This window comes from Lepus europaeus, chromosome Y, assembly GCF_033115175.1.
Source record: "Lepus europaeus isolate LE1 chromosome Y, mLepTim1.pri, whole genome shotgun sequence".
In the NCBI taxonomy this organism is placed as follows: Eukaryota; Metazoa; Chordata; class Mammalia; order Lagomorpha; family Leporidae; genus Lepus; species Lepus europaeus.
In genome coordinates this window covers 30,807,210-30,821,135 of record NC_084851.1, presented here as the reverse complement: position 1 = coordinate 30,821,135, position 13,926 = coordinate 30,807,210, and the positions used below count along the sequence as shown (strand labels likewise).

Sequence of the window (13,926 nt, the reverse complement as noted above, 5' to 3'; positions counted from 1 at the left end):
ATAAATATTCTAAATTGTACATGATAGAAACTCCAGATTAACTTCAGCTTAGATTCATAGATTCATAGCTGACTTTTCTTTTTCTTTTAATTAACTTTTATTTAATGAATATAAATTTCCAAAGTACAGCTTATGGGTTACAATGGCTTCCCCCTCCCAAAACTTCCCTCCCACCTGCAACCCTCCCCTTTCCCACTCCCTCTGCCCTTCCAATCACATCATGATTCATTTTCAATTCTCTTTATATACAGAAGATCAGTTCAGTATATATTAGGTAAAATTTCAACAGTTTGCCACCATATAGCAACACAAAGTGAAAAAATACTGTTGGAGTGCTAGTTATAGCATTAAATAAGAGTGTACAGCACATTAAAGACAGAGATACTACATAAATATTTTTAAAAAAAATTAATTAATTTTCTATGCCATTTCCAATATAACAACAGGGTTTTTTTTTATTTCATTTCCAATTATCTTTATATACAGAAGATCGATTCAGTATATAATTAGTAAAGATCACATCAGTTTGTACACACACAGAAACACAAAGTGTAAAAATACTGTTTCAGTACTATAGAATCACTTCACATTAGACAGCACATTAAGGACAGATCCCACATGGGATATAAGTACAGAGTGACTCCTGTTGCTGACTTAACAATTTGACACTCCTGTTCACGGCATCAGTAATCTCCCTAGGTTCTAGTCATGAGTTGCCAGGGCTATGGAAGCCTTTAGAGTTCGCTGACTTTGATGTTATTCCGATAGGGTCATAGTCAAAGTGGAAGTTCTCTCCTCCCTTCAGAGAAAGGTACTTCATTCTTTGATGGCCCTGTTCTTTCCACTGGGATCTCACTCACAGAGATCTTTCATTTAGGTCTTCTTCTTTTTTTTTTCTTTACCATGGTGTCTTGGCTTTCCATGCCTAAAATACTCTCATGGGCTCTTCAGCCAGATCCGAATGCCTTAAGGGCTGATTCTGAGGCCAGAGTGTTGTTTAGGACGCCTGCCATTCTATGAGTCTGCTGTGTATCCCATTTCCCATGTTGGAGCTTTCTCTCCCTTTTTGATTCTACCAGTTAGTATTAGCGGACACTTGTCTTGTTTGTGTGATCCCTTTGATTCTTAGACCTATCCAGGCCATCGAATGTGAACTGAAATTAATCACTTGGACTAGTGAGATGGCATTGGTACATGCCACCTTGATGGGATTGTATTGTAATCCCCTGGTACATTTCTAATCCATCATTTGCGGAAAGTCAGATTGTGCATTTCCTAAATTGTACATCTCCTCCCTCTCTTATTTCCACTCTTATATTTAACAGGGATAAGTTTTCAGTTAAAATTTAAACACCTAAGAATAAATGTGTGTTAATCACAGAGTTCAACCACTAGTACTAGAACAACAACAACAACAAATACTAAAAAGGATAAAGTATTACATTGTACATCTAGAGCCAGGACAAGAGCTGATCAGGTCATTGTTTCTTATAGTGTCCATTTTACTTCAACAGGTTTCCCCTTTGGTGTTCAGTTGTCGCCGATCAGGGAAAACAAATGAAATTTGTCTCTTTGGGACTGGCTTAATTCACTCAGCATGATGTTTTCCAAATTCCTCCATCTTGTTGCAAATGCCTGGGTTTCATTGTTTCTTACGGCTGTATAGTATTCTATGGAGTACATGTCCCATAATTTCTTTATCCAGTCTACTGTTGATGGGCATTTGGGTTGGTTCCAGGTCTTAGCTATTGTGAATTGAGCTGCAATAAACATTAATGTGCAGATGGCTTTTTTATTAGCCAAATGAATTTCCTTTGGGTAAATTCCAAGGAGTGGGATGGCTGGGTTGTATGGTAGGGTTATGTTCAGGTTTCTGAGGAATCTCCAGACTGACTTCCATAGTGGCTTCACCAGTATGCATTCCCACCAACAGTGGGTTAGTATCCCTTTTCCCCACATCCTCTCCAGCATCTGTTGTTGGTAGATTTCTGAATGTGAGCCATTCTCACTGGGGTGAGGTGAAACCTCATTGTGGTTTTGATTTGCATTTCTCTGATTGCTAGTGATCCTGAACATTTTTTCATGTGTCTGTTGGCCATTTGGAATTCCTCTTTGGAAATATGTCTATTGAGGTCCTTGGCCCATCTCTTCAGTGGGTAGTTTGTAATGTTGTTGTGGATTTTCTTGATTTCTTTGTAGATTCTGGTTATCAACCCTTTATCTGTAGTATAGTTTGCAAATATTTTTTCCAATTCTGTTGGTTGCCTCTTCAATTTCCTGACTGTTTCTTTTGAAATACAGAAACTTCTCAATTTGATGCAACCCCAAATGTTAATTTTGGTTTTGACTTCCTGTGCTTCTGGGGTCTTTTCCAAGAAGTCTTTGCCTGTACCTATATCTTGCAGGGTTTCTCCAATGCTCTCTAATAATTTGATGGTTTCAGGTCATAGATTTAAGTCTTTAATCCATGTTGAGTGAATTTTTGTGTAAGGTGAAAGGTAGGGGTCTTGCTTCAAGCTTCTACATGTGGAAATCCAATTTTCCCAGCACCATTTATTGAATACGCTGTCCTTATTCCAGGGATTAGTTTTGAATCTTTGATCAACTATAAATTGGCTGTAGATGTTTGGATTGATTTCTGGTGTTTCTATTCTGTTCCATTGGTCTATCCATCTGTTTCTGTACCAGTACCATGCTGTTTTGATAACAACTGCCCTGTAGTATGTCCTGAAATCTGGTATTGTGATGCCACCAGCTTTGTTTTTGTTGTACAAGATTGCTTTGGCTATTCGAGGTCTTCTGTGTCTCCATATGAATTTCAGCATCATTTTTTCCAGATCTGAGAAGAATGTCTTTGGTATCTTGATTGGTATTGCATTGAATGTATAAATTCCTTTTGGGAGAATAGACATTTTGATTATATTGATTCTTCCAATCCATGAGCATGGAAGATTTCTCCATTTGTTGGTATCCTCTTCTATTTCTTTCTTTAAGGTTTTGTAGTTTTCATAGTAGAGATTTTTAACATCCTTGGTTAAGTTTATTCCAAGGTATTTGATTGTTTTTGTAGCTATTGTGAATGGGATTGATCTTAGAAGTTCTTCCTCAGCCATGGCATTGCCTGTGTATACAAAGGCTGTTGATTTTTGTGCATTGCTTTTATATCCTGCTACTTTGCCAAACTCTTCGATGAGTTCCAGTAGTCTCTTAGTAGAGTTCTTTGGGTCCCCTAAATAAAGAATTACATCATCTGCAAAGAGGGATAGTTTGAGTTCTTCCTTACCAATTTGTATCCCTTTAATTTCTTTTTCTTGCCTAATAGCTCTGGCCAAAACTTCCAGAACTATATTGAATATCAGTGGTGAGAGTGGGCATCCCTGTCTGGTACCAGACCTCAGCGGAAATGCTTCCAACTTTTCCCCATTCAATAGGATGTTGGCCGTGGGTTTTTCATATATTGCTTTGATTGTATTGAGGAATATTCTTTCCATACCCAGTTTGCTTAGAGTTTTCATCAAGAAAGGGTGTTGTATTTTATCAAATGCTTTCTCTGCATCTATTCAGAAAATCGTATGGTTTTTCTTTTGCAGTCTGTTAATGTAGTGTATTACGTTGATTGTTTTGTGCATGTTGATCCATCCCTGCATACTAGGAATAATCCCACTTGGTCTGGGTGGATGATCTTTCTGATGTGTTGTTGCATTCTATTGGCCAGAATTTTATTGAGGATTTTTGCATCTATGTTCATCAGGGATATTGGTCTATAATTCTCTTTCAATGCTGCATCTTTTTCTGGCTTAGGAATTAAGGTGATGCTGGCTTCATAGAAACAGTTTGGGAGGATTCCCTCTTTTTCGATTGTTTTGAATAGTTTGAGAAGAATTTGAGTTAGTTCTTCTCTAAATGTCTGGTAGAACTCAGCAGTGAATCCATCTGGTCCTGGGCTTTTCTTTGTTGGGAGGGCCTTTATTACTGATTCAATTTCTGTGTCATTTATGGGTCTGTTTAGGTTTTCTATGTCTTCCTGGCTCAATTTAGGTAGGTTGTATGTGTCCAAGAATCTGTCCATTTCTGATAGATTTCCCTGTTTGCTGGCATACAAGTCCTTGTAGTAATTTCTGATGATTCTTTTTATTTCTGTGGTTTGTTGTTACGTTTCCCTTTTCATCTCTGATCCTATTGATTTGGGTCTTTTCTCTTCTTTTTTTAGTGAGTTGGGCCAATGGGGTGTCAATTTTGTTTATTTTTTAAAAGAAACCAGCTCTTCCTTTGGCTGATTTTTTGTAATGTTTTTTTTTTTTTTGATTCAATCCTGTTGATTTCTTCTTTGATTTTAATTATTTCTCTTCTCCTACTGGGTTTGGGTTTGGTTTGCTGCAGATTTTCTAGATCCTTGAGATGACTTGAAAGCTCATCTATTTGGTGCCTTTCCAATTTCTTGATGTAGGCACCTATTGATATACACTTTCCTCTTAACACTGCTTTTGTTGTACCGCATAGGTTTTGGTATGTTGTGCTGTTATCAGAAGAGAGAATATCGGAATTAGAAGACAGAGAACAGGAAAGGAAACAGTCAAATGAAAGAAAAGAAGAAGAAATCAGAAATCCAAAAAATTCTGTCAGGAATCTACAGGATACTCTTAAAAAACCCAACATTCAGGTTCTAGGAGTTCCTGAAGGCATGGAGAGGGAGAAAGGATTAGATGGCCTTTTTAGTGAGATACTAGCAGAAAATTTCCCAGGTTTGGAGAAGGACAGAGACATCCTAGTACAGGAAGCTCATAGAACCCCTAATAAACATGATCAAAAGAGATCCTCACCATGACATGATGTAATCAAACTCACCACAGTGAAACATAAAGAAAAGATTCTAAAATGCTCAAGAGAGAAACATCAGATTACTCTCAGAGGATCTCCAATTAGTCTCACAGCTGACTTCTCATCAGAAACCCTACAAGCTAGGAGAGAATGGCGAGATATAGCCCAGGTACTAAGAGAGAAAAACTGCCAGCCCAGAATATTATATCCTGCAAAGCTCTCATTTGTGAATGAATGTGAAATAAAGACCTTTCACAGAAAACAGAAATTGAAAGAATTTGTCGCCACTCATCCAGCCCTGCAAAAGATGCTTAAAGACTTCAGTACATAGTTGACTTTTCATCAGAAACCCTAAAGTCTAAGAAAGAATGGCAAGATATATGCCAAGTCTTAAGAGAAAAAAAAGTCAACCAAGACTATTGTACCCTCAATGCTCTTATTTATGAATGAAGATGACATAAAGACCTTCCATAACAAACAGAAATTGAAGGAAATTTCTCACAACTTGCCCAGCCTTAATAAAAGATGATCAAGTATGTCCTACACATAGAAACACAAAAACATGGTCATTACTGTGAAAGAAAGTGAAGGCAGAAAATATCTCCGTGAAAGTACAAAGGGAATCCAAAGTAAACAATATAAATATTTATGGGAAAATGGCAGTGACAAGTCATTATCTGTCAATAGTAACCTTGATTGAAGATAGCCTCAACTCTCCAGTTGAAAGATACAGACTGACTTAATGGATTAAAAACAAAACCAGTTTCTGCCTAGAAGAAACATATCTCACCAAGTTGATACATACAGACTGAAAGTGAAAATATGGAGAAAGATATTTCATGCTAACAGAAACCAAAAGAGTTGGTAGAGCTATTCTAATATCAGACAAAATAGACTTTAACATAAAAAGTTAAAAATGACAAAGAAGTGTACTATCTAATGATTAAGGAATAAATTCAACAGGAAAATGTGACTATAATAAATGTATAAGTACCTAATTACAGGACACCTGGCTATGTAAAGGAATTGGTGAACTCAAAAGGCTTCCATAGCCTTGGCAACTCATGACAAGAGCCTAGGGTGATTACTGATGCCATAAACAAGAGTGTCAATTTGTTAGTCAACAACAGGAGTCATTGTGCACTTACTCCTCATGTAGGATCTCTGTCCTTAATGTGCTGTACATTTTGATTTAATGCTATAACTAGTACTCCAACAGTATTTTTCACTTTTTGTTTCTATGTGGGTGCAAACTGTTGAAATCTTTACTTAATATATACTAAAGTGATCTTCTATATATAAGGAGAATTGAAAATGAATCTTGATGTAAATGGAAGGGAAGAGGGAGCGGGAAAGGGGAGGGTTGTGGGTGGGAGGGAAGTTATGGGGGTGAGGAAGCTATTGTAATCCATAAGCTGTACTTTGGAAATTTATATTCATTAAATAAAAGTTTAAATAAAGATCTTAAAGGAACAAATCCTGAATTTAGAAGTATACTATTAAAAATTTTACAACAATGGAATATATTTTTCCATAAAAATCCATAGAGTAAAAAATAAAAGTCCTTGAAAGAGTAAAATAATACCCCAGATGTAGATGGCTCTGAGAAATTTTGAATATAAAAAGTAGTTGTTACTTTCTGAATGTTGAGGGAATTGACAACACAATTAAAAATTGAACAAATTTATTCAAATATTCACAGTGCTACCACTGGTACATTATTTGATGACATAATTGGGCAATATTCATAAATTCCAACCCAAAGCAAAGATTAAAATATTTCTAATAGTAGAGTATAAATTCCAGGGTGATTACTGTTAGTAGAACTGTTATTTTGTAGGAGAGAAACAAAGTGATAACAAAATTGAAGGAAATCCTTATTTCCCATGTGAAATAAGGATAAATGAATAAAAATAATACAAAGATCTTAGAAATCATGCAAATCTCAAGGAAAGATATTTCTATTTACAGATATACTTAGGAAGTTCAAAAATTTATAGTCCTCTGAAAGACCAGAAAATCCCCCTGCAAATTGAGATTGGTGGGTCAAGAAGGCTTTGAAAATTTGGGGACATGAAATAGATGCAAAAGAATTCAGATAATTTTCCCTTGTTGATGTCACAAAAAACAGCAAAAATGGCCCTAACTATAGTAGTAGACCTGCTTATAATAGGGTGTTGATGATATGAACAGGTCACAATAATCAATTAAAAGACAATAACTAAAGCACTGCACAACTTAGAAATGCATGTTTTTATATCACCTATATTCTAGTTACTGGAAGTAGCAGTGATCAATAATGCAGGAGCAATAATAGCATGACAACATATACAAGAGAATTGGGTGAATCAACATCTATTAAATGTGCACTTAACTTGAGAACTGAAATAAAAAGCAAAGAGAATGAAAACCCTATACCTTTTATAAAAAATATCTTAAATGAAACATATATTTACATCTACACTTTGAAGAAATCAAGAACCAATGATTTACTTACACTCATGTAAACCAGCAAAAATTAAAAATATATAATCTGGAAAGGCAGAATAATAATATGGGCTAGAAGTGCTTTTGATGAACCATAAAAATAAAACTGGCCAAGAAAACTAACAAAATTTTGAGTAAGCTGTTAGCCTTTCAATGTTAAAAGCCAAGCAACATACTAATAGGTTTAGTCCTAGGATAGGCTTCCATTGGGTTACTTTTCATATACACATGTGAGAAGAATAAGCTCAAAAATAAAACAAAATATACAAATGAGGTATACTTGTTACAATATAAATTATAATTGCATTACTGTGAATTCAGTTACTTGAAAATAACAATTAAAAAATGTGACAAGAACATATAAGGGATTTTTGTAAATAATAACCCATTACATATAAATTATAAATAGAAAATAAGAAAAAAGTATGGAAATAAAACAAAACTATGCCAATAACCAGAAAACATAAAAGGTGAATATATTCATATCTAGAGCTACACATTCAAAATTTGTATAACTTACTTTTCATTGGAATCGTATTGTTCAGAGTCCCATAATAATGCAATCCCATGTCATTACAGTAAAGTAAATAAAACATATCAAAAATCATATTATAGCTCATACCCTGCTTATGTTCACCTGTCTAACAATCTCTAAAATTAAATAAACCAGAAATTAAACTGTAGGGTTAAAAACCAGGTCAAGATCCTTTCCCTTACATAATTGTCAAATTGTCATAATATGTACTAGTATCTAGATCTAGAAGAAAATTTGAATCATCAAAAAAACTATGATTCAGAGTACTATAAAAATTAAGAAATACATACATATGGCTTTATGTATATTATTTTTACAAATATATGTAATGTGTGCATTACGTTGAGGAGAGAAAATGATAACCACTGATTAAGATGACTCTGAGACACTGTGTACCAGAAAGTTTCCAGGACACCTATAGAATGTTGGGAGTGATGATGATCTCACAATGACATTCACATGGCTGGGATTGCCCTATGGTTAAGCTTATGATTATAAAATAAACTCAAAGTATGTCATTGTAAAAAGAAAGTCAAATCCACAAGTAAAACAACTGACATTATTCAAAGATCAAACAAAATTAACCTCAATTTCCAAAGTGAAAAGTTGAATTCAAATTCCATGACATTAAAATACATTAATTCTAAAAATTAGCTCTAGAATGTGCTTGGATACTATGAACATAAAATTTGCTTGGACATTTCCAGAATCTACACAGACGATACTTTAACAACAATCAGGCAAGGCAAAGTAGTCTGAAATTTCATGTGCTAGAATTGGCATGAACTAGATTATTTTCCATGTACTCAGATGGAAATAGCAAACTCAAATACAACATAAAAAATATTCATTGTATTTTGACTGTTTGGTCTACTAATGGAAAATTTATTAGAAGCAGAAATAGGGTCACAAGCAGAGGTAATGGATAGAGGTAAAAATAGTCATAAACTTACATTGAAAAATACAAAAAAATTGCAGGTGCTTAAATCCAGAAAGTCTTATCCAGTTTAAATAACTAATCTTGAAGCTAAGATAAGAGCACCTCAATTTAAGGTATGGGCAAGATATCATGGAAAAAAAAAAAAAGACCTAAATGAATGATCTCTGTGAGTGAGATCCCAGTGGAAAGAACGGGGCCATCAAAGAAGGAGGTACCCTTCTCCGAAGGGAGGAGAGAACCTCCACTTTGACTATGACCCTATCGGAATAAGATCAAAGTCAGCGAACTCTAAAGGCTTCCATAGCCCTGGCAACTCATGACTAGAGCCTAGGGAGATTACTGACGCCATGAACAGGAGTGTCAAATTGTTAAATCAGCAACAGGAGTCACTGTGTACTTACACCCCATGTGGGATCTGTCCCTAATGTGTCGTCTAAAGCCAAGTGATGCTATGACTGGTACTGAAACGGTATTTTTATACTTTGCGTTTCTGTGTGGGCGCAGACTGATGAGGTCTTTGCTAATTATATACTGAAGTGATCTTCTGTATATAAAGAGAATTGGAAATGAAAAAAAAAAAAACAACCTGGTGTTAAAATGGAAATGGCATAGAAAATTAATTAATTTGAAAAAAAAATTATGTAGGATCTCTGTCTTTAATGTGCTGTACATTGCTATTTAATGCTATAATTAGTAATCCAATGGTAGTTTTTTCACTTGATGTTGCTATATGGGCAAAATGTTGAAATCTTTACCTAATATATACTAAACTGATCTTCTGTATACAAAGAGAATTGAAAATGAATCTTTACATGAATGGAAGGGGAAAGGGAGCGGGAAAGGGGAGGGTAGCGGGCGGGAGGGAAGTTATGGGAGGGGGGAAGCCATTGTAACCCATAAGCTATACTTTGGAAATTTATATTCATTAAATAAAAGTTTAATTAAAAAAAAATTTAATAAAAAAAAAAAAAACGAATGACCAATTTGGAGTATCTGAAAATAAAGCAACCTTTGAAGAAAATATGTGTCCTTGAAAGTGTAAAGGGGCCTGCACTGTGGCATAGCAGGTAAAGCCACTGCTCATTTGAATCTTGGCTGCTCCACTTCCAATCTAGCTCTCTGCTATGGCCTAAGAAAGCAATAGAAGATGGCTCAAAGCCTTGGGCCCCTGCACACGCGTGGGAGACCTGGAAGAAGTTCCTGGCTCTATGGCCATTAATGCCAACTGGGAAGTGAACAGGCAGATGGAAGACTCTCTCTCTCTCTATCTCTTCCTCTCTGTAACTCAATCTTTCAAGTAAATAAATCTTCAAAATGTGTAAAGTGCATATTATGTATATATAAATATATATGTATATATAATATACATACATTATACACATATATACATACATGTTTGTATATATGTATATATTATATAACATGTATATATTATATGAATATAAAAATATATGTATATATACATATATGTGTACACACACACACACACACATATATATATATATATATATATATATATATATATATATATATATAGAAAGAGAGAGAGAGAATGCACTAAATTGAACATCTCAAAATCTCCATTGTTGCACAATTTTCCAAAGCAGCAATCATGGAAGGAGTTAGACAACTGAAAGGAATATGGGAAATTTCATAACTTCAACATAAGCATGCTGACTAGGAAGACACGTATTTTCAGGACTATACATGCATTTTGATATTGAGTGGAAGTTAATACTCCTGTAGCAAGAGCATAAGTGACAAAGTATTCATGCATTTTGTGATAAAGAGACTTACTCATGTAATTACAAAAGAAAATACAGTTGGCCGACAGCTTAAATAAAAATATTTTAAGTACATTAACCGAATATATTTGAAATATAACACAAATAAAACTTGTTATATAGTTTCCAAAATCAAAGGTCAATGCAGAGATCCAAGAGTCCACAATCATAACATCTATATGACCTGCAAAGGAGAAAGATGACACTGATGCTAGATGACTCTGTGCAATGTTGATCTTGAACAGTGTAATATAAGTGGCAGAATATAGAGAAAGTTGATAACATTAGAAAGATAAAGTACACCAACGTGGCCACAGGTAATTTGTCCTAAGATTGGCATAAGCCATGCTGTTAATAAATATAAAAAAGTATGGTTATTAGAATAAATTCAAAAATAAAATGAAAGTCACACTAATGTGTTGAATTATAATGCACAATATATTATGATTTCTGGAAATAGAAATGAACAATATTATAGTAATAAAAATTAAATCTAAGCATATTTAGAAGACATGGGAAAAATAACTGCAAATTTACATTAAAAAATACAGAAAGATTAGAAGACCTGAGATAAGGAAAGCATCACACAGCTTAAAATAATACTCATAATCTAAAAAGGTCTGAATTTACCATTTGGAAAATTCCAAAAGTTAGCTTTTAAAGGTTCAAAAAAAAATATTAGAAACAGGACATGAGACTGCTCAAGCACAGTTCTGAGAAACAAAGTACATGGAAGTTGATAGTGTATCTTATGGAAATTGAGCAATTTCATTAAAATGAAAATGACAGAATCATGTTTTTGCATGGCTAGGATAAATATGTAATATATATATAATATAATATAAATAATAAATAATATATAGTGTGTAAATATGGTATATATGTGATGCTGCAACATACATTATGACAGTAGGACATAGTGACTTCTGCAAAGTGATGAATGAGAAGATAATATGCATAGCATCCATAGTTACCATGTCATTGATAATCTCATATAAAATCATAGATGAAAATCAGCCCAAGTCCCCTCTGCCAGAATTGGAATAAGGCAGATTATTCATTATTCATGTCACACATGAAAATTAACTCAAACACAAACTAGAATGCTTCAGATATATTAAATATTATATTGTTATTGCTATGAGTAACAGAGAAATGTCTACAGATGTGTTCAAGAATTCCAAAGAAATAAAAGAAATATATTTTTAAAACCCCCTAAAATTTCATTTACAAAGCATAAAAAGCTGTAGGAACATAAATTGAGAACCATTCTTGCAACTTGCTAAAATAAATTAAACATATCAGTGTATAAATTTAATGTATTAAAAATAAACAAATAAATAAATAAATTTAATGCCAAAAAATAAATAAATTTAATATATTGAAAAATTCAATACTAATTTTTCCAGGTGTGATGGCCAATTAAGGAGTGAATTAGCAGATGGAAAAGAAGGAAGACCTCTCTCTTTCTTTCTCTCTCTCTCTTTCTCTCTGCCTCTCCACCTCTCCTCTCTATGTAAATCTGACTTTCAAATAAATAAATAAATCTTAACAAAAAAAGAAAAATTAAATACCAATTTCAATTTGGTGTCTACAAATAAAAAAATGAAATAAGAAGAACATATATCATTGAAAGTATGAATGAATCCTATATCCAACTTTCAGAAAATGTGTAACTAAAACTTCATTAGTTCATTTACAGATTTTATTGACATTATTAACAAGAATGAAAATGGTAAAATAACCTAATCATGTTTTGCAGAAGTTTAATTTTTATTTACATCGGGATGCACCAAAGTGAGAGGTTAATTAGAATTAAAAATAGAATGCACATAACAATATAAAATGATCCTGGTATTTCTGTGAGTCTGTGAGTACAACTGGGTAAAAATGGTAAGAGCAGTAACACTGAGAAACAATTATATGGGGAATGATTAGAATTATTGATCAAATTGACACACACAAAGAATATAAGCAAAACCACTCTAACTCTCTTATAGCATCATTCCTGGTGAATATTAAACTTAAAATAAAGACACTTGTATTGAAAATTGCAAATTGTGGGATTTCAAAAAAAAATCTTAGTTACATCAAAATTCCTCAAAAATAAGCAAAGGTCATCTGAAAATGAGCATGTAAACAGATTCTAAGTGCATATGCAAGTTTATGAATAGAAAATTAGCTAGACAATTTCTAGAATGGACAGGTCATTGTCAATCTCACAGTTAAAATTAAACCAATAAAAAAGAGAGGAGGAAAAATGGAGGGAGCATGGAGGAGGGTGGGGAGGGTGAGAAGTATTGCTATGTTCCTATATCTGTATATATGAAATACATAAAATTTGTTTACTATTTAAAAAGAAAAGAATTCAGTAGAAAAGAATTAAAAGAAAAATATGCCAGACTTGCCTTTTGGCACTGTGGACTAAGCTGTCATTTGCATTGCCAGTAGTCCATATCAGAATACATGTTCCAGTTCTGTCAGACCTGTTTCCAATCAGCTCTCTGGTAATGACGGAAGAAGAAGATGACCAAAATGCTTGGACCACTGACACCTACCGAGGTGGCCCAGATGTGTTCCCAGGCTCCTGGAATTGGTCTGACTGAGTCAGTCATTGCATGCATTTGTGTGCTGAACCAGTTGATGACATCTCTCTCTCTCTCTCTCTCTCTCTCTCTCTCTAGGTGTGTGTGTATGTCTCTATCTATCCCTTTGTGCCACAGCATTTCAAATAATTTTGGAAAAAAAGATTGGTCTTGCCCTAGAGATGGCATAAAATTAGAGAATGATGATATACATAGATAATAATTCAAAGACAAGATAAAAATGAAAAAGTCATTCACATAATCTTATATATAATATTATAATTTTTCTGAGTATAAATTTGTAAGTTTATAGAATTTATTAACTTTCAAGCAAAGGATTTATTTTGCAAAATAATTCTAAAATACTATTAAATACTTCTAAAAGTTCTAAAATGAAATTTATCAATTTAATTTACAAATAAATACATATAAGTGGCAAAAACATAAATCCAAAATAATTTATTCTACTTAATTTTAAAGCAAGGATATTATAGTATCAATGTAAACTCAAAAAGAGAAATACTTCAAGGATATTTCTGGCTGACATTTCTTCTTAGAAAGCTAGGCATCCTAGGAGATTATGGTCAAGGAAACCAAGGCACCACAAAAAAGTCTCAAATCACTGGTAAAGGTAGTTTTGTAAAATTGCTGTGCCCTCTGCCAATTTGAGTCCCGTCTGCTCCACTTCCAATTCTGCTCTCTGCTGTGGTCTGGGAAAGCAGTAGAAGATGGCCCAAGCCCTTGGGCCCCTGCAACCCTGTGAAGACCTGGAAGAAG

General features: G+C 33.8%; 1 pseudogene; it reads left to right on the top strand.

Annotated features, from left to right (window-relative positions):
* The window catches only part of LOC133754209 (nuclear receptor subfamily 2 group C member 2-like), an 860,911-nt pseudogene that overhangs the window by 32,515 nt on the left and 814,470 nt on the right, over positions 1-13,926 (top strand).